Source organism: Haemaphysalis longicornis, unplaced genomic scaffold (genome assembly GCF_048455015.1).
Source record: "Haemaphysalis longicornis isolate Haplotype H1 unplaced genomic scaffold, Haemaphysalis longicornis Haplotype H1 scaffold_6, whole genome shotgun sequence".
NCBI classification, from domain to species: Eukaryota; Metazoa; Arthropoda; class Arachnida; order Ixodida; family Ixodidae; genus Haemaphysalis; species Haemaphysalis longicornis.
This window is the reverse complement of record NW_027526407.1, coordinates 83,371,756-83,390,056: the sequence shown is the minus strand read 5'-3', so window position 1 is coordinate 83,390,056 and position 18,301 is coordinate 83,371,756. Positions and strand designations below refer to the sequence as shown.

Sequence of the window (18,301 nt, the reverse complement as noted above, 5' to 3'; positions counted from 1 at the left end):
AAAGCTGAAACCAAACTCCACACCTACCCACATCGTGGCAGCAGGCGAACAGGTGAAGCACCAATGACAAAACTAAAAGAGAATCAATAAAGCAGACACAATAAAGTCCTAACCACATGGACGCGAAATCACGCGTCGCGCGATCGTCGGCGTCGTTCGGCGTCAACGCGCGGGCCCTCAGGAGAGTGCGAGCAACCGCATGAGACCGGCGAAATCGCGCGCCAGTAGCTGCATCAGCGGGCGTTGCTGGACGTCAATTGCCATCCTGTTGAAGTCGTTTATGAGCAGTTATTATCGATTATTGAACTGCAATTATCAAGACTTTAGCTTTAGCAAAAAATAAAATCACTTGTATTTATTCATTGCTATATAAGTATGTTGGCAATGTATCTCGAGTCATCATGGTCAAATCTGAACAAAATAAGATAGGATGATAAACGAAGACGCACCTCGCAAAACTGCTTTAGTTGCTTCTTGATTTAACCTGCATGTTATGTACCGACTGCAGGTGCATGAATTCAAAGTGTAAGCAAAACAAATTTCAGCGCTGCCTTGATAGCTGAGGTTACCGTCGAACGTCATTTGCAGGTTAAAAGGCAAGCTACTCTGGCACCCTGACTGTACCCTGTAAAAAAAAAAAAAAACGGATCAAACCCTCGCCGCAAAAAAAAAAAAAAAGGCTTTTGTAGGATTCGAACCACGGACTTCAAAACAGAAGTCGGACACCCAACCCCTTGACCACACAAGGGGACAGGGAAGCACAGAGAATTCGGTGTACCAAACGAGGCTCACCACAAATAGTGTCGGATGGGCTTTGTTTTGGTCGTGTTTGAGAGACTTGAGCAGTGGTAACGCTTGTTTCTTGCGCACCGATCTTGGAGCCGAGGACGATAATGCTAGTGCTACGAGCGATGTAACCACAGGTCCCTCATTTGAGTCAAGAAAAGCTATCGCACATCCTCGGTCAGCGCAAGCCACGGGAGCTACGAATGGAAGGGAATGCGCCGCTAGGATTCTGGCGTTGATAACGCTTGCTCGTCACGCGCCGATCTTGCAGAAAAGCCACATTATGCTTATACTGGATGCGATGTAGCCAGAGCTCCCTTACTTAAATCGCAGATCCCCGATCTCCCCGTTGAAAGCCGAACAAGCCACAAATGGATAAGCGCTTGCGAACAGAAATAGCTTGCAATTTGTCTCAAGGCAACCGATTCCCGCAAGTTAAAAATAAACCGATTGTTTTCTGCTGAAAGGAATGACCCCAAACCACGCGAAGACGGACGCTGTCGCCCGCTTTCCGATGCTTTCTCGCGCTGCGTCGACGCCGATATCTGGCGAGCGTAGAGACATCGGCGTCGCTCGGGCGTCAGCTCGCGTAGCCATGCATTTCTGGCGACGACGTCGACGCGAGAAAACGCCGAAAGTGCTCTGCAAGAAGAAAACAGAATCAGCGCACATAATGTAGCCGAGCACAGTGCAGAAACACGGTGCAGAAAATGACTGTGATAACACATGAAAGAACCGTCAGAACGTCAGAACCGTGCTGAAATTGGAAGCTGCTATCACTGGTTAATACAGTGCTAATTTTTATCAAGAGGTTTGTAACCCGTTAATAAATTATGTTCATTATTACAACCAAAATGATTGAGTTTTCATGTATCGCTTCATCGGCTTCATCTTCTGGCATCAACCAACGCCGCCTATATAGGCCGACTGAAGCCGTAGCCAGCCGTAGCCGCAGCCCTCACTGTTGCAGCACACATTACGCAGCGTTTCTTTTCTTTCGCTGGTCGATCGTTGTCGTATGCACGTAGTGTGACCGTGTAACAAAGCGTAACCGTGTAACGTTTTCGTTCAGTATGTTTTGGAAGGTAGAAGAGAAGTCGTTGGGCCTACGGACGAGCGTAATTTTTTTGTGGTGGACGTCGACGACTACGAGCGTGGCGTGGGAAGTGTTTTGGCTCGGCGACAGCGAGACGCGGGAAGATTATTCGACGGCTCCATCGTTCACATGACCGGTAAGTGTTCTTACCCTTAAATTGTGCATAACAGTGTCTGAGCGCTTTTTTTTGCTACTAACCGCAGAAAGTAAGGAATGAATATCGGCATGCCGGCTGAGCCGTCGGAAAGCGCGGAGATCCGCTTCACCGTATATGGCGCCAACGCCGAAGAAAATGGCTCGTATTACCACCTTGCACATTTCCCACGTAACACGCTCTATTCAGGACTGGGCTGGCTACCAGTTAGTCGGGTTAGGAATTCATCTGCATTGTTCGTGTCGGCGTCGAGTAGTCGCCAAGCCACATTCTCACGTACAGTCGGCAAAAGGCTTTAACGCGCGAGCGGCGTGGTCCGGAGTGCGCGGGAGACACGTAGTAATAACGCCTGGTTTAAGATAAATAGAATGTCTGCATGCGAGGCCCGTATCAGCGCGATGGCTGTGTCCCTCCTCGCTGCACCCGTCGCCTTGGCTTCTACGCCTTCTTTTACCGTAATAAGCGCTGTGTGCCTGCGCTGCCGGGCCGGGAAACAAAACCGGAGATTACCCGCCTTAACGCTCGTTGTGCGAGTTTTTCGTCTGCATTAGCCTTGGCGCACAGCTGTTCATTGCGTTATCGTTCCGCCAATAGCTGCATGAGTCCCTTGAGCGCCACTGTCCGGTTTCAGGGCTCGGCTTTGCATGTCACTGCTGACGGGCTCACGCCACAATACTCAATGCACTGTGCAAGCGATCACGGCCCGATATCTAGTTACTATAAAACACCGGCAGCGATGCGTTTTCGGCTATTGTCGTTCGTTGTCTCGCATACAGGAAAACACTCCTGTCTAAATTGTGTAGGGCGCCGCAAAAAAAGCGTTGCACGTAGTTAAACGCAGCCAACGCTGTACTACCAATCGCTCATTTCCGCTATTGTTTCCCGGCCCGGCAGTGCAGGCAGCGCTTCTCATGACGAAAGAAGGTACGGAATTCAAGGCGACGGGCACAGCGACAAGGGAAAGAACCATCACGCTGATGCGGGTCGCGCATGCTCACATTCTACCGGTGTCAAACCAGGCGTTCTCACTAAGTGTCTCGCGCGCAGTCTAGAGCACGCCGCTCGCGCGTTATAGACAAGCCTTTTGCCGACTGTACGAGCTTCGAAATCGTGGTTTTTCTGTGAAGGCCGTCTTGCCAGCAGCCACTGCAGTAATGTTCTTACCCTTAAATTGTGCATTGTGTAAATTGTGTAAATGCTCTTATCGAACATGACGCACATAAATGCCAAGGCGCTAGAATAGTCACTGCTTTCAGGTATGTTTATTAGGGGAAGTGAATATTTGCATGATAGTTGACCTCATAACTATCATTAAACACGTGTAAAATGACACTGAATTGTGCTTGTTGCTCTAAATAGGTGTCATTATGGTGGACGAGGCTCGGAACAAGTATGGCATGTTATCTCTTGACCTCTCATTGCAGGCAGACAAAAAAACTGCGAAGGCAGAGAAAAGATCAGCGAAGGTCGACATCATTCTTCGAGCTGCCGCAAGGGATCAAGACCCTGTAGCAGTTTTAAGGAAGAGGGTCGTGCAATTGGAGGCCGAGATGCGGGGGCTGCGATCACTCAACATGGAGTGGCCGGCAAGTTCTTTTCACCAGTGCGTAAACAATGCTCCATGTGTGTGCATGGCTTCTTATCACTATTATGAGCTAAGCAACATACCAGATACTGCAGTTGCTATCATGCTTAGTTGGCTGTAATGTCAACTGTTGCAGGAAGGTTTCACTTCCTCAAACATGCGGCATTACCATCTAAGAAGCCTACAGCCTGATTGAACAGGTTCCTTTCTTTGGGTGGGTGAAAACAAAACTGCCCTGCAGCACGACCTTGTCACGTGGCTTCTATACGAAGATTTTGAGCTATTGGTTTATCTAGTTGCTAGCCATGGCCTTTTTGCAGGCACTGCATAAATTACTGCCCGTTGAAAGTGCTTTACTCGCTGTAAAGGATTTTGACAATGAGATTGTTTGGAAGAGAACGCCTAGTAAAAAAAAATTCATAAAACTGCAATTCTAGTGAAAGTGCAGGAACACGGCAATGCTGCTTTATGTTTTGTAGCAGACTTGCTAACAATGTGACTATGAGTGAGCAACACAACTTATTGCTCTATATTTTTCATACAGCCCCAACCCTAAAAGTGACTTGTTAGTCTCATAAAAGGGCAATCTGCACCTATGTAGAATGACTTGTTCGCGATTTTGTGCGTGCTGAGAATGGTATTGACCAACCTTTAAATTCCTTTAAAAGCGGAGCAATTTATTAAAGGCTGTGGCTAGCGTTCCGTCCAGACGGAACGATTTACAAGTGCTAAAGTTCCGTCGAGACGGAACGGGGCGCTGCGGGTAATGCTTCCGTCCAGACGGAATACGTCTGAGACTTAGCGTTCGCCGGCATGAAATTTGTACAGTTCCGTCTAGATGAAAGGAAAACCGGCTGATTAGACGACGTGCTCCGTCTTCAGATTTGGTGTAGGCGTTGCGCTTCGGATAATAGCAGTTTTGTACCGGGTTCGATTCCCCCCGGACATGCTTGTTTTTTTTTCTTTGCGTGGTTGAGCCAGCGTTTTGCAACAGTTAACTTCTTGCCCACTTTACAATTGACGCGGGGAGAGCAGTCGGTCTTGATTTCGCACTCAACCGGCTGCTCCGCTACCGCTCAATAGAGCCAAGGCCGACGTGTCCATCGCCAGAGTTCCGATCACCTCTAGTGCGTAATGGTGATTCGTAACGGTGACTCTATCTTGTCAATGAGCAGAAGTGGTTTGACCGGTAGGGTAAAAATCTGCAAAACTCAAGAAAGGCGATCGGACAGAACATTTTCTGCCCGCGAAAATGCGCCGCACACGCCACAGGCGCGCTGATGCTGCAGCGGAACCACCGGTACGCTGCGACCGGCGCGGCCAGTGGCAGGAACATGGCGGCGGCTTCGGCCGCGAAGTGGTGTAGGGAAACTCTATGGTGTCGGGAGCACGAGCGAACGCTCAAAATGCCGCTCAAGACACACACGAAGTTGCTTGAGCGGTAAAGGAGCTTATAATTTTGGGCAAAAATGGTACTACAAAACATCATCTGCACAGCTAGTGAAAGCGCCCATGCAGTATCTGCCGGGGTGGTGGCCTAAAATCTCTGGCGGTCTATGCTGGCGGAGCCAGCCGGCTGAGTCGAGCGCTTCGAAACTGCCGCCATGAGGCGCGTGCCTCCCCAATGGCGCAAGTCACAGGCTCCTCCCACTGCCACGCGCGACACGTGTCATTTTCTGAGTGAAACAGCTAGAAGACGCGGGCGTCAAAAAAAAAAAAAACCCCACTTCACAACAAGCAGCGAGGGCAGTCGATCTTGATATTTACCCAGCTGAATGAACCGCTTCCGCTCATTGACTAGCCAGAAGAACCGTTAATTAGTAATCACCATTACGAACTAGAGGTGATCGGAACTCTGGCGATGGACACGTCGGCCTTGGCTCTATTGAGCGGTAGCGGAGCAGCCGGTTGAGTGCGAAATCAAGACCGACTGCTCTCACCGCGTCAATTGTAAAGTGGGCAAGAAGTTAGCTGTTGCATAACGCTGGCGCAACCACGCAAAAAAAAAAAAAAAGAAAAACCAAGCACGTCCGGGGGAATCGAACCCGGTACAATACTGCCATTATCCGAGGAGCAACCCCTACACCACATCTGAAGGTGGAGCAGGGCGTCTAATCAGCCGGTTTTGCTTTCGTCCAGACGGAACTGTACAAATTTCACGCCGGCTCCGTCGGGACGGAACGCTAAGCTCTCAGTTGTATTCCGTCTGGACGGAAGGATAACCCGCAGCGCCCTGTTCCGTCTGGACGGAACTTTAGCACTTGTATATCGTTCCGTCTGGACGGAACGCTAGCCACAGCCTTTATTAAAACTGATTTCCTGTACTGCGTATTGTTTTAAGAGTGCAACACTTTTTCATGTGACTCAGGCACCTCTCCAGGGAGTGAAAAGAGTGGACATGGCCTGCAGCTCCCTCCCAGCATGAGCCCTGCAGAACCACCAGCACCCGACACCAGCTGCGCCAGCACGAGCCTGGCGGCACTACCAGCACGAGCCCTCTATGGCGCTGGCTGTGAAGAAAGTAGGTGTTTAACGCTTTCTTTCTGTTAGTCCCAGAACTTGGCTTGTTTTTGCTACTGTAGAAAGTAATCGTTTTGTAAAACATGGGGTATGCTCGACAAACGGTCACGTAAGACAACTCCAAAGCGGCGGACTGCTGTGCAGCTACAACAAGCATAGTGTGCCCAGTACCAACAGCAGTGCTCATGAATATTTCTATGCTTATGGGTATTTTGTACTTTTATTGTTTCTCGCACCATTTGTACTGCTGTAAAATGAATATGCATTGCATTTATGCGCAAATAGCTCATTTGGAAAGCTTGCAAGCCGTACCTAATTTGTGTTTGCTTTTGCCGGCCTCAGCCAATCGCACAGCTGGGCACATAGGATATCCAGGTTCTGTTGCGGGAAATGAGCTAGTGGGTTGCATGGCCATTCCCTTTTTCCCTACTTATATAGCTTATTTGGGTGAAGCGCACATTAAAAGTGGTGTCACTATGATTTTAACGTGGCAATCTTTCGAATGAACCAAACTTGTGATGTGTCTGCATGGCCCCTTTAGCTGAAAGTTTTACAAGCTGGCATATACTTTTGGAGAGAAGTTTTATGAGTGTAATGTTATGCTCTGCAGTAATATAAATGAGAAAAGCACCACTTTTTCAGCACGGGGAGCATTCGTTATACTGCGAAGCAATCTGTGTTTCAAACCCTCCCCCCCCCCCCCTTCGGGTTTTATTCCAGTGAAGCCATTTTCTGGGTGCCGCTTGCTCTTGTCGTCTTTGCTATGCACACACATATAAGCGGTTGCTGGTTTACGCGTGCACATGCGGGGACCAGAGGAAGGAGGGTAGGTCGTGCATGCAAAACTATAGGTTTCACACCCTCTTACATGTGGAGTCTTACACATGGACGTCGAACAGCCAAATGCGACCTGGCTGGTGTCTTCACTGGTCGAGCAAATTGGGTTGTGTGCTACGCACACAGTAAGGGAAACAGACAGCCCCATGTTTGTTTGCTAGAATAAAGCTCGAGTCTGTCCAAGTTTAATTCAGTAAAACGACTGGTAAGTATGCTGCCTTGCAAATTATGAACAAACGTGGTTTGTTTCGTGCACTTCGTCGACTGCGCCCGGCTTCTCAGCTCATCTATGTGGAGCCATTGTGTTTAGTTCTATGAAATGGCAGAGGTTAAAAACACAGTTTTGGCAGTCTAATTTGCAGTCTTTTTACGTTGTTTGCCATTGTCTTGCATTACATGTATTGTTTTGTTCTATTGATGCAGATCCCTTCTGGCACTACCTGCAGATGAAGGGCTACGAACCAGGGGACATGAGCAAGCGACACATGCTGCTAGCGAGATATCTAGCACGAGGGTCCGTGGATCTGCACCAATAAGAAGGTACATGTTTACTAATTTGGTTGCTGGAAACCTAGGCCAGTGTCTCTACTGTTTTAAAGGGACCCTGCAGCACTTGCCATCGACTACTCGGAATGTAGTTTGGGGTAAATCTATTGTCCTAGAAATCGCCCTTCCAAGAATTATGAAAAGCTCTTTACTGTCACCGAAACTATGCACGATTAGAAATCGCGCATAGTTGTTCTCTCTCAACTCGACTGCGGACAACGCAACGAAAGCTGTGTGCTCTCTCCTGGAGAGGGGGGCGGCTTGCAGCGTTCTCTTCGGCGTCCGTGGACATATCATAGGCTGGGGAGTATTCTCTGCAACGTGGGGGAGGGGGGGAGTCAATTCTGGTTTGGTGCCACAAAAAAGCAGGCATGGCTTCCTGCTTGCAAGCGCGCGCTCAGGCTGGTAGGGCGTCTTTGAAGCAATAAGCAATTGTTGCCTAGTGGTCTCGTTGAAAGGAGAGTATTGAGTTTTTCACTCAAACTCCGTGCGCACTCAGCAAAAGAAATACCAAACTGCGCGTGCAGGTTTAGGCATAGAAGAGATTGGTACACAGCGCCGATGACGGCGAATCCTCACAAGAAATGTGAGAAATGAGTCGCAAAGTTGACCAGCGACAGCCAATTGAACAGCCATGGCAGCAATGACGTCGTTTAGGCCATGCCAAGAGCGAAGAGTGCGCGGTTGGTTTTTCCCCGTCTTTCACGATTTGTGTGCTCACCGCTTCACATGGACTGGTAATATTTGGCTCAGGTATTCCTGGCAGTGTAATCTAAACATTGTGCAGGTTTACTGGCACTGTTTAAAGAGTGTTGCAGGGTCCTTTTAATCCAAAATGGGCAGTTACTGAAACAGGCATTTTTGATTGTCTGCATTGATAGTTTGATTGTATAAATTGACACGGCAACTATGCACCTCGACTGAAAAGACTGCAATTTTGCATTAGCGAGTAACGGCACTTTTTCTTTTTAATGTGTTTAATTTGCTGAACTTTTATCGTTGCTTAACTTCACTTAGATTTATGAGCTGGCTTATACTCTTTGGGGAAAGTTTTATGAGTATGATGTCACGCTGTAGTAATTTAACTCTCGTTAGCGCTGGAAAATTGACCGATTTTTAGGGGTCCAAGAAAAAAATTTTTTTCTGCAAAATCATTGGTAAGAACTAATTAAGATAAAAAATTACCACGCGTGGTGCCCGTGCCATGTGGTGAAGTCCAACCTGCGTTTCAACATGGGCAATTTTGGGTGGTTCCCTGGAAGAAATCTGGCGATTTGACATTATCAGAGGCACCAATGTGTCCCCGTGTGACGTAAAAACATTTTGTCAGTGACTGACTTTGCATTTACAGCCAGCACAGTATTCGGGACAAGCACGCGATGCGGAAAAACATGCATGGAGTTGAAAACGAAACTCCGTGGTTGATGCTTGTTGACGTTCACTGTCAGTTATCGCTAAAAACATAAACTTGCAGTTTATCATCACCTTCTGACTCGCTATTGTAGCCTTACTTACAGAAATGCGGTGCAATGCGCTAAAATCGTGCCCCGCAAACTTTGTCCAAGTAGCTGTTGTGCGATAATAAAGATCAGCACTATGAGCCTCATGCATTGCAGCGCACCTAACATTTTTGAAATGAAACAGTACAAAAGGTATTGGAGACTCCATCCGAATAGACATTTCAATTAAGGAGCAGCACTAGACCTCTGGAGATACCCTTGTATGGAAACGAAACTGGCAGGCGGACAGCTGGGGGTGTGTAAAGCCGGTTTGAAGTGCTCTTTTCGTCGGAACTGATATCTGGTGACTGGGTGTTATCTTTTGACTTGCATCGGAAGTTCTTATTGCAGAAAACGTTTTAGGGTGGGGGGGAAATCAGGAGTGGCATGCTTTTTTTTTTTGTGAGGATGTTTAGCGGATGCTCAAGGCACCATGGCAGGTAGACTTGAAGTTGAGTAGCTGCAGAGTAACACTAAATATGAATTTTGCGATGCAGAAACAAAACCGAAACTGTTGTTAACTGTTTGAATGGTCCTGTGGTAAGTAGAACTACAACGCAACTAAGAACAATGTGCGCAAAGGCAATAAGACTGCCTAAAATTGTGAAGTAACTTTGCAAACGGGCACTGCTTGATATTTTCAGCCGATTTCAGGGGTTATTACTGTGTGACTGCAAACCTGACGTTTAAAAATTATCATCTGATTCACCCTTCATGCCCTGATAATAAAAAACCAAACGCTGATGCAGAGTACCTACGGTTGGCATGCATTGTTCTTTAGTAGCAGTGACGTGCAAAGACCACTCCCCTTTCTGCACCCATGTGACGCAAATGCATGTCAAAAATCACGTTTCTGTTGAAAAATGAAAACAAAACTGATTTTGAAAGGACATTTTCTGAGCTAAGTCCTAATGGCTTGACTTGTTCCAGAATTGCCAGGAACGCTGTGGAAAGGGGCTTGCAAGGTATCGTTTAAATTGAACGTTTTTGAATAGGCACAGTAATGTGAAAAGCACTTTATCAGCAATAGAGAGCACTTCTTATTGCTCAGCATGCAGAAGCGTGTTTAGCTTTTATAAAATGGCGCAGTTTAAGGACACAGTATTAGCAGTATGATTTTCAGTCTTTTTGTGCTGCCTGTCATTGTCTTGCATCAATGTTCGTTTTTTTTTTTTTTTTTTCAATCGATGCAGGTTCCTTCTGGCATTACCTCCAAGTGAAGGTCTGCGAGCAAGCTGAAATGTACAAGCGCCACAAGCTCCTGGCTAGATATCTCGCACAGAATTTCGCTGTTCTGCGCCGATAGGAGGTACATGGGCTTGTTTGCCAATATGGCTGGTGTGAACACCAGAGCCAGTGTCTCTACCGTTTTAATACTAAACAGTCATTGTGAGAAATGGCGGCATTTTTAATGGTGGATGTAATTTGCAGTGTCGTTTTTGTGCTTCATGAGGTGTGCATTCATAGTTTTTTTGTGTCTTTCTGTGGCTTTCTGCAGCTGTACAATTCATTAGTGGCAGCCTGTAGCTATTGGTGGCTTTTCCCTGGGAATGTAGTGTATTTACTATAAGGTTTTTGCAGCTTCAGACAACTTTGCAGCGTTAGAATGGCGCGGATCATCCATAATGCTTGTAGTTAGGGACGGTGCACTTTCGGCCTTCGGCAAGCCAATTCTAATGGTACTTGTACTTGTTTTTTCGAGCCTGGAGCTGTGTGTGCATGAAGGAAACTAAAATAAAATTTTTGTATTCTCTTCAGTTTGCCTGTGCATGGGCTCGTGGCATATTTGGGCTGTTTTAACTGTTTACTTACAGTGGACAGCCCAAATACAGTGCATGGCTGGATTCAAAAATACTGATATTTGCTGCAACAGAATTGTTATGAATGCATTGTGCGACAGGTCAGGACTGCAAGACGCCAGGAATACATAACACAGCATCAGGACTTCGACAAGACAGGCATGATTCTCGCACTAGAGCATCAGAACTGTGACATACTACAGGATTACTACAGGACTACGACATACTACAGGATCACTACAGGATTACTACATGGCTACAACATACTACAGGATCACTACAGGTTTACTACAGGACTATGACATACTACAGGATCACTACAGGACTACAACACACGATAAAACAACAAAATTGCTACAGGAATACTACACACGACAAATGTCAGAATGACGACACAACACGACGACTGTACGACAAGACTACGACGGTACGACTGTACGACACGCAAAAATACGACAAACGACATACTACAGAAATTTTTCTGTTGTCATTTTCGACTGGGATAGCTGAGTTGGAAGTGCTTCGCATAACGCGTGCGGTGCTGTTCCAACTGAATTAACCCAGGAGCGAATTCCATCACGGCTTCAGCGATATCTATGCTTGTGATGCATCCGTATCACTTTTGCATTTGCACTTCAGCAAATATGAAATTACGTTGCTTAGCCATGCTGCCGCCTTGCACTGTAAGGGCCAGGAACCCGTGAAGTGGCGCACGTAGCTTTTTTACTCTGGAATACACATTCAAATTCAGCAAAATGGAATGTCGAAAATCTTGAAATACTTATGTCATGACCGACGTTGACACGCTCTTTTGTCCTCACGCGGCATGTCTCGCAGGGCTGCTGGGTAGAAATGACCTCGTCCCCGTCGGTGCCCTGGAAGCGCCTTACGGCGAATACTTCGTCCTCAATCTGATCCTGTACGCGCGGGAGACCGGAGTTCAAGTACCGGTCGAGGCAGACGACAGCTGGGTAAACGACACAGTCGAGCCCAAGTTCCTGCAGCCTCCGTTCTACCACTCAGACGCCACGGAGCCCTTCGTGAACTACGCAACGCTCGGCGTGCTCGTGGCGCAGCGGCTCTTCGAGCTCAGCCTGCCCGAGAACATCAGCAAGGACGTGGGCGTGTGCTTTGCCACGCACTCCAAAGCCGAGATGAACTTCACCTTCGCGCCGCACGAGTGGAAGAAGTACGCGGGCCTGGTCTGGGCGCTCGAGACAGCTCTGGAGGCGGCACTTGGGGCGAGCAACCGTTCCTTCACTCAACAGTGTTTCATGTTCCTGAGGTATGCCCAGACGTACTGCGGTCTGGGCATGGCGGAGAGGCGCACGCTCTTCTATGCGGTGCGCGGGTCCGACAGCTTCGCCAGGTCTTTCGGCTGTGCACCATCGGCCTATCCAAATTGCAAAGAGACTCCTCACGTTGAATTCAAAAGGACACTGTAGATTTACGCTGGTCGTGCATTTTGGGAAAATGTGTGTTAGTCAAGAGACGCTGTGGTAATTCTTTATTTAGCTTTCTAGCAGCTGCTCTGCTGTGTGTGGGGTGGTATTGTTTGCTCGCGAGTAGAATTGTTAGTTGTTTGCTGATATTTTACTAAGGCTTCTTCCTACATTAATAGTGAATCGTCATAGCCTCTTTACCGACAAACAATAAAAGTTTGAAGTTGTTGTGCCCAGCTGCAGAATTTATTGGTTAATGATGTTCACATTTGCAAAATGGTCTGTGTCTTGGTTCGGAAACTTTGTTGTACAATTGTCTGGGTATTTTAATGAGTTGTAAAATCTGACTGAATCTGCTGAATCTACTTATTGGGGACAAACTTGACAAACGGGTCTCAACTCCACAACAGGGTCTCGTCTTGACAAACACGTCACGTAATTGGTGGCGTTGCTTAGGCAGTTGGACAATGTGGCGTCAGACATGTGCTCTCCTGGCAGCTGTTAGGCTTTGCTTGCTGGCATGGCGCCGTATGCAGTGTTTCCATGATTTCGTGCTTGTTCATAACTTCTGTTGCTTATCCCAGATCTCTTACCGCAATAAATTCAAGCAAAAATAGCTCGTTCCAGAAGGCTACAACATTCACTGTTTAATTCGCGTTGGATTTCGTTTGCCTCCGTCCATCTCAACAAGTTGTCAATAATACGTCATAAGTCCAGTGCAGACAGCAGCTGCTGAGTTCATGCCTATTTTTTAGATGCGATGCATCTCTTGCTCTGAGGCATGTCCCTCCTGCGTCGGCGTCGACGGCGTCCGCACTCCACCTGCACATGCGCGACTCTCCTCCGCTCTTCTCTCCGACAGCTGTGCGCAACTCTCAGTCCGTCTCATTATCATAAACCACAGCTGCGTGCGCGGGCTTCGCTCGCTTTGCTCCGCTCCCGTCGCGCAAGTGCGCGCATGGGCGACTCTCCTCCGCTTTCTCCTCTCCTTCAGGCGCTGTGAATATAAAGCGGGTAGCGTGCTGCGGCGGTTCAGTCAGCGCTTGCTCACATTCGACTTCGCGTCACTTTGCTTGACGACTGCGTGCTTGACTTGATTCTTCCGATGAAGACGTGATGGAAGCGATAGTCCCTTCAGCGAGTGGTGTGACACAACTCTTCTCTCCGACAGCTGTGCGCAACTCTCAGTCCGTCTCATTATCATAAACCACAGCTGCGTGCGCGGGCTTCGCTCGCTTTGCTCCGCTCCCGTCGCGCAAGTGCGCGCATGGGCGACTCTCCTCCGCTTTCTCCTCTCCTTCAGGCGCTGTGAATATAAAGCGGGTAGCGTGCTGCGGCGGTTCAGTCAGCGCTTGCTCACATTCGACTTCGCGTCACTTTGCTTGACGACTGCGTGCTTGACTTGATTCTTCCGATGAAGACGTGATGGAAGCGATAGTCCCTTCAGCGAGTGGTGTGACACAATCCAATACCAGCGTCACTGAAAACGCTAAAGTAAAATTACGCCCATCTTCCCGCGTATGAGAACACTCGCATGTGATGAAAATGCATCATACGCGTTCACAACACGTTTCGCCCGATTTAGAGAATCAACCCAACGGAAACACCGATTGAACCCCCCGATGCGTCGCATCATACCAAGGTTCCCTCGCGGGAAGATGAGCGTAATTTTGTTTTTCTCATTATGTAGCTTGATTGAATGATTTTCACCCTAAGATATGTGTCGGTGTTACTAAACGAGACAATCTTTTGAATCAAACAAACACAATCTGTCTTCAAGGCCCCATTCAAATTGCCACAGCTTTTCCCTAATGTGACTCACATAGCCTGAATCTACTAGGATCTCCACCTCCAACTTTTGCCACATAGGCTGAGTGATTCTGCCTGATAAACTTGTGACAAATGTACCTTTTTTCGGCCCCACTTCCAGTTCTGAACTTCTGGCACTTTTGCCTTATGACTTTGTCACAGGGCTGTATGTCCGTCCATCATCCTTTCGTTGCGGCGACTGCCCCATATTCCAGCATGTTATGTAAGGCTTTGTTTTGTGGTGTGCATGTACTGTTAAGTTGCATTTTGTGGCTCATTTTGTGGCTCTCTTAATAGCGCAGCATTCAATGGTGCATTGGGCGAATCCTCGACGTCTGTAACTACGAAACGGCTCTCGGACAATGTCTTTACACAGTTCCACAGCACGAATTGTTTCATAGATAACGCTTCAAATTGGGAGTAGGAAAAAGTGGCCCTTCTTGCCAGTACACCGCTGATAAAGTTAGGGAGCAGAACAATCCAGCCATCCAAGCGAAAAAGCAGGCAGCGAATTTCTCCATCGTCGTCAAATCTTCCATGATTGCGTTTGGGAAAATTGTTTCAAACGCAAGATGAAAAAGTCCGTCGAGTAGGCGGGACAGAGACAAAACTTCTCAGCCGTTGAAATGGGCGTTATTGTGTTTGTATTCAGAGAACAATTAAAAGTGCGTAGAAAACGTACATCAATGTTTGTGGCCCCCACAGATCTGGTTTCGCTTCCGCCTTGCCAGTGACCTTTTTTAATGGTCAAGAAGTGACGGATATCTTTATTTTGTGCCGCATGTTTAGGTCCTCTTGACATACGTGCTTAAAATCCGCCATTCGTTGGACGACTGTTGCAGTTTGAAAGTTTCAAACAACATCGTGTGTTTTGGAGTGGTAGGTTGCGGAGGTTTTGCAACAAGCGCCAGCATCCTCCGTGCGATTTTATAACTTACACGCGCACGCGCGCGCACACACACGCACACATGCACACACGCACACACTCGCACACACGCACGCAAGAACACACACACACATACGCACACGCACCCGCACACACACGCACGCATGCGCACGCAAGAACACACACACACATACGCACACGCACCCACACACACACGCGCGTACACACACACATACACACACACACGCGCGCACATGCACGCACGCACGCGCACACACACATGCATGCACGCGCACGCACACGCACGCACGCACGCACGCACGCACGCACGCGGCTCTGACAGTATTCTGAAGTGCCTAATGAGGTAAGTCTTCCTTTTGTGATGCAGGGATAAATTAGTGAAAATGGGAGGCGACAAAAATCCGCCGTGCTTCTGAAGCAAGAATGGAATATATAGGTGAGAAATAAACTCTGCGGTCAAGTAATTCAAACTGTCTTCATAAGGAGTGTTTCTACCCTGGTTGCAAAAATTTTATAAGCATGTTGCATGCAAAGGCTTTCGTTCCTTCTCACTCTCGTCAAGGAACCATGGAGGAAAATAAACTAAAAGGAAGATGTAAAATTGGATGCTATACGACAGTTTCCACGCAAGGTGCTGAGAGGGATAAAATAAAAAAATGCCCTACTGAAAATATGGCAACGATATCCATACGACATGAATGATATCATAAACATTTCAACGACATGTCTTCGATATCGCAGAGATTTCAATACGATGTCGAAGAAGCTTTATGACATGTCATTGACATTGTAAGGATTTCAATGACTTATCGTTGTCCTCTGACATCGTAAAGGTCCGATGTCGCAATGACTTCAACGACATGTCTTTGACATCGGAAGGCCTTCTTCGATATGTCGATGTGCTACGATATCATAAAGGTCTGTTATCACATAGAGCGGAACGACATGTCAAGAAAAGATCGACAACATCTTCATGATATGAAGATTTCAACGATGAGTCGTAGAATTTCTGCAGTATGTCTTCAAGGTAGTCTTACGACAACATATATTCTGCCTTGTCAGCACTGGAAAAAAGTACAAGGTACAGTACAAAATAAAGTACAATACAAACGCTGACACTTTGCACTCTCAAGTTTACTTACACAAAATTCAAATTCTTTAACCTGTTGTTCTGTAATGTTTCTACGGGTGCATAATTCAAACTCGGTCATTCAGTTAATTCATAAATTGCACTTGTCCACACTAGAAAATATCTGCTTCTTCATTACCACCTGCTAAAAATATGTGTCCAAATATCACTAAACAGTTGAAAATTTAATTTAAGAATGTCGAGACCACAAAAAAGAATGTTTTGCTACTAAACCAACGTTCGAAATAAAGCAAATTGTTAGTGTAGAGCATTGTTGTTAGCCCTACTCAGTATTCAAAGACCGTATTAAGTTTGGTCATTTTCAAAACTGTCATTTTTGACGTGACCCAATTTGTTGAAAATGACCAATCTTGTTATATAGGCCCTGAAAGTTCTGGTCAGCAGTAGAAGACGAATTGACTAGTTGTGGACTTTTCACCTCCGTTTTCAGTTTGTTTTGTGTAGTTTAGCCTTCAAAATGCTAAAAAATGTCATTAAAATCCATGTCCAAACATAACGTGCACTTTTGTCTTTGCCAGAGTGATATTTATGATGATTTCTGCCCATTCAACAAACTTCCAATGTCCTGTCAAGTTTGCAACAATGAGAATTGACTATCTGCAAAGTAGGGTCATTGAATACAGCATTTTTTTGCTATATTAACAAAAATTAAAGATACTGAGCGACCACACTTTTTCATCTTCATGGATAACCTTGTTGGCTCTTCGCAATGCGGGCTTTGTAGTAAATTGCAGTGCTTAAGTTCCTATTGCCCTCTTGTTTTTTGTTCTTGGCCATGTGTTCATCTGTGCTTGTCAGCAACTGGTACAGCCTGCTTGTAAATGGCACGGTACAACCTCCCCCTCCCCCCCCCCCCCCATTCTATTTTTTTCCTGTTGCATCTCTTAGTCATAGTCATTTTCATAGTTTTGTTCGCACAGAGCGTTTGTCAACCCAGTGGTGTGCATGGCTAGACAGAAAGGTGGACGTGTTTCTTAGTCACGTTCTCTTTTGCGGTATTGCTGTACCCGTTGACAACTGCATAGAGACTTCTGGTGAATGGCGCCGTAGAGTCCCCACACCTCTTTTTTTCTGTCGTATCTCTTGAAAGTAATTTCTGTGTACAATGTCTTTTATTTATTTATTTATTTACTTATTCACAGAATACTGCAGGCCCATTTAAGGGCCTCAGCAGGAGGGGCAAGAATATAATACTGCACACAGCTGTAAATCAGCAAGAACAAAAAAAAAGATACAGATGCAAAAGATACAAAAAGATACATCATGGGTCATGGTTCAATACGATCAAGTGTTGGATCAATATGATCATGGATCAATACGATTTTGAGAGTGTTGCTGTGCTTGCTGCCCACCGTGTTAGCCTTAATGCTTCAAAATTTCGGTGCTTTTGACATCTTTTTGTTTCTTAGTCAATATTGTGTGTGTGTTAGGTTTTAATTCATGCCCTCTCCCTCTGCTTCTTCAATCTGTTACCTATATCCCCCCTACATACACACCAGCAGACATTTTTATGTCTGCCCAAGGGTTGAACTGGTACTCGGACTATTTGGTCGACTGTGTTCAGCCAACCATTCAATAACCCTAAATTGGACTGGGCGATCTAAACACACAGCTCTTCAACCCTGTTGCAAAGTGAACTGACAGCATTATTAGGTGACATTTAAATATGACACGTAAAAACACAGTGATTTCTACTAATAGCATCTTCGATAAACTGCACCAGTCACACCGGGGCGCACCGGTGCGCCTCTTCATCCTTGATCAACTGCGCTGGTGTGCACCACCTGTCCTCCATAAACCGGGCCACACCGTCGCGCCACACACTGAGGGAGTTGACGGGGCTCCGGGGTGCAATCACAAGATACATTGCGAACAATGCTGGAGAAGCGGCTTCCTCCACCGTCTGCTGCAGCGACGGTGGTGATGGCGCATCGGTGCACTTGTGTGAAGGTGGACAGAGCTGTATGTTGTTGCTGACAAGGATGGCTTGCTTGTGAAATCATTAGGCAATGATGCGACGGGCTCCGCACAGAGGCAACAACGGCCAGAGATTGTAAATGAAGACATGAACTTCGTGTACTGCAAAGAAGGCTGCATGAATTGCCAGCCAGTTGGAGATTTGCATCCGCTTCGTTCGATTGAATTTTCATGAACAGTCACTGCGGTGCCTA

The 18,301-nt window shown here is 46.8% G+C and overlaps 1 long non-coding RNA gene across 1 annotated transcript; it reads left to right on the top strand.

Moving 5' to 3' along the window:
* The first annotated feature begins 1,763 nt into the window (after window positions 1-1,763).
* LOC144141726 (uncharacterized) lies at window positions 1,764-11,280 on the top strand. The gene is made up of 5 exons (XR_013316683.1): window positions 1,764-2,018; window positions 3,461-3,639; window positions 5,990-6,142; window positions 7,402-7,518; window positions 10,217-11,280. It is a non-coding gene; the product is annotated as an uncharacterized LOC144141726 (long non-coding RNA).
* Window positions 11,281-18,301: the final 7,021 nt, after the last annotated feature.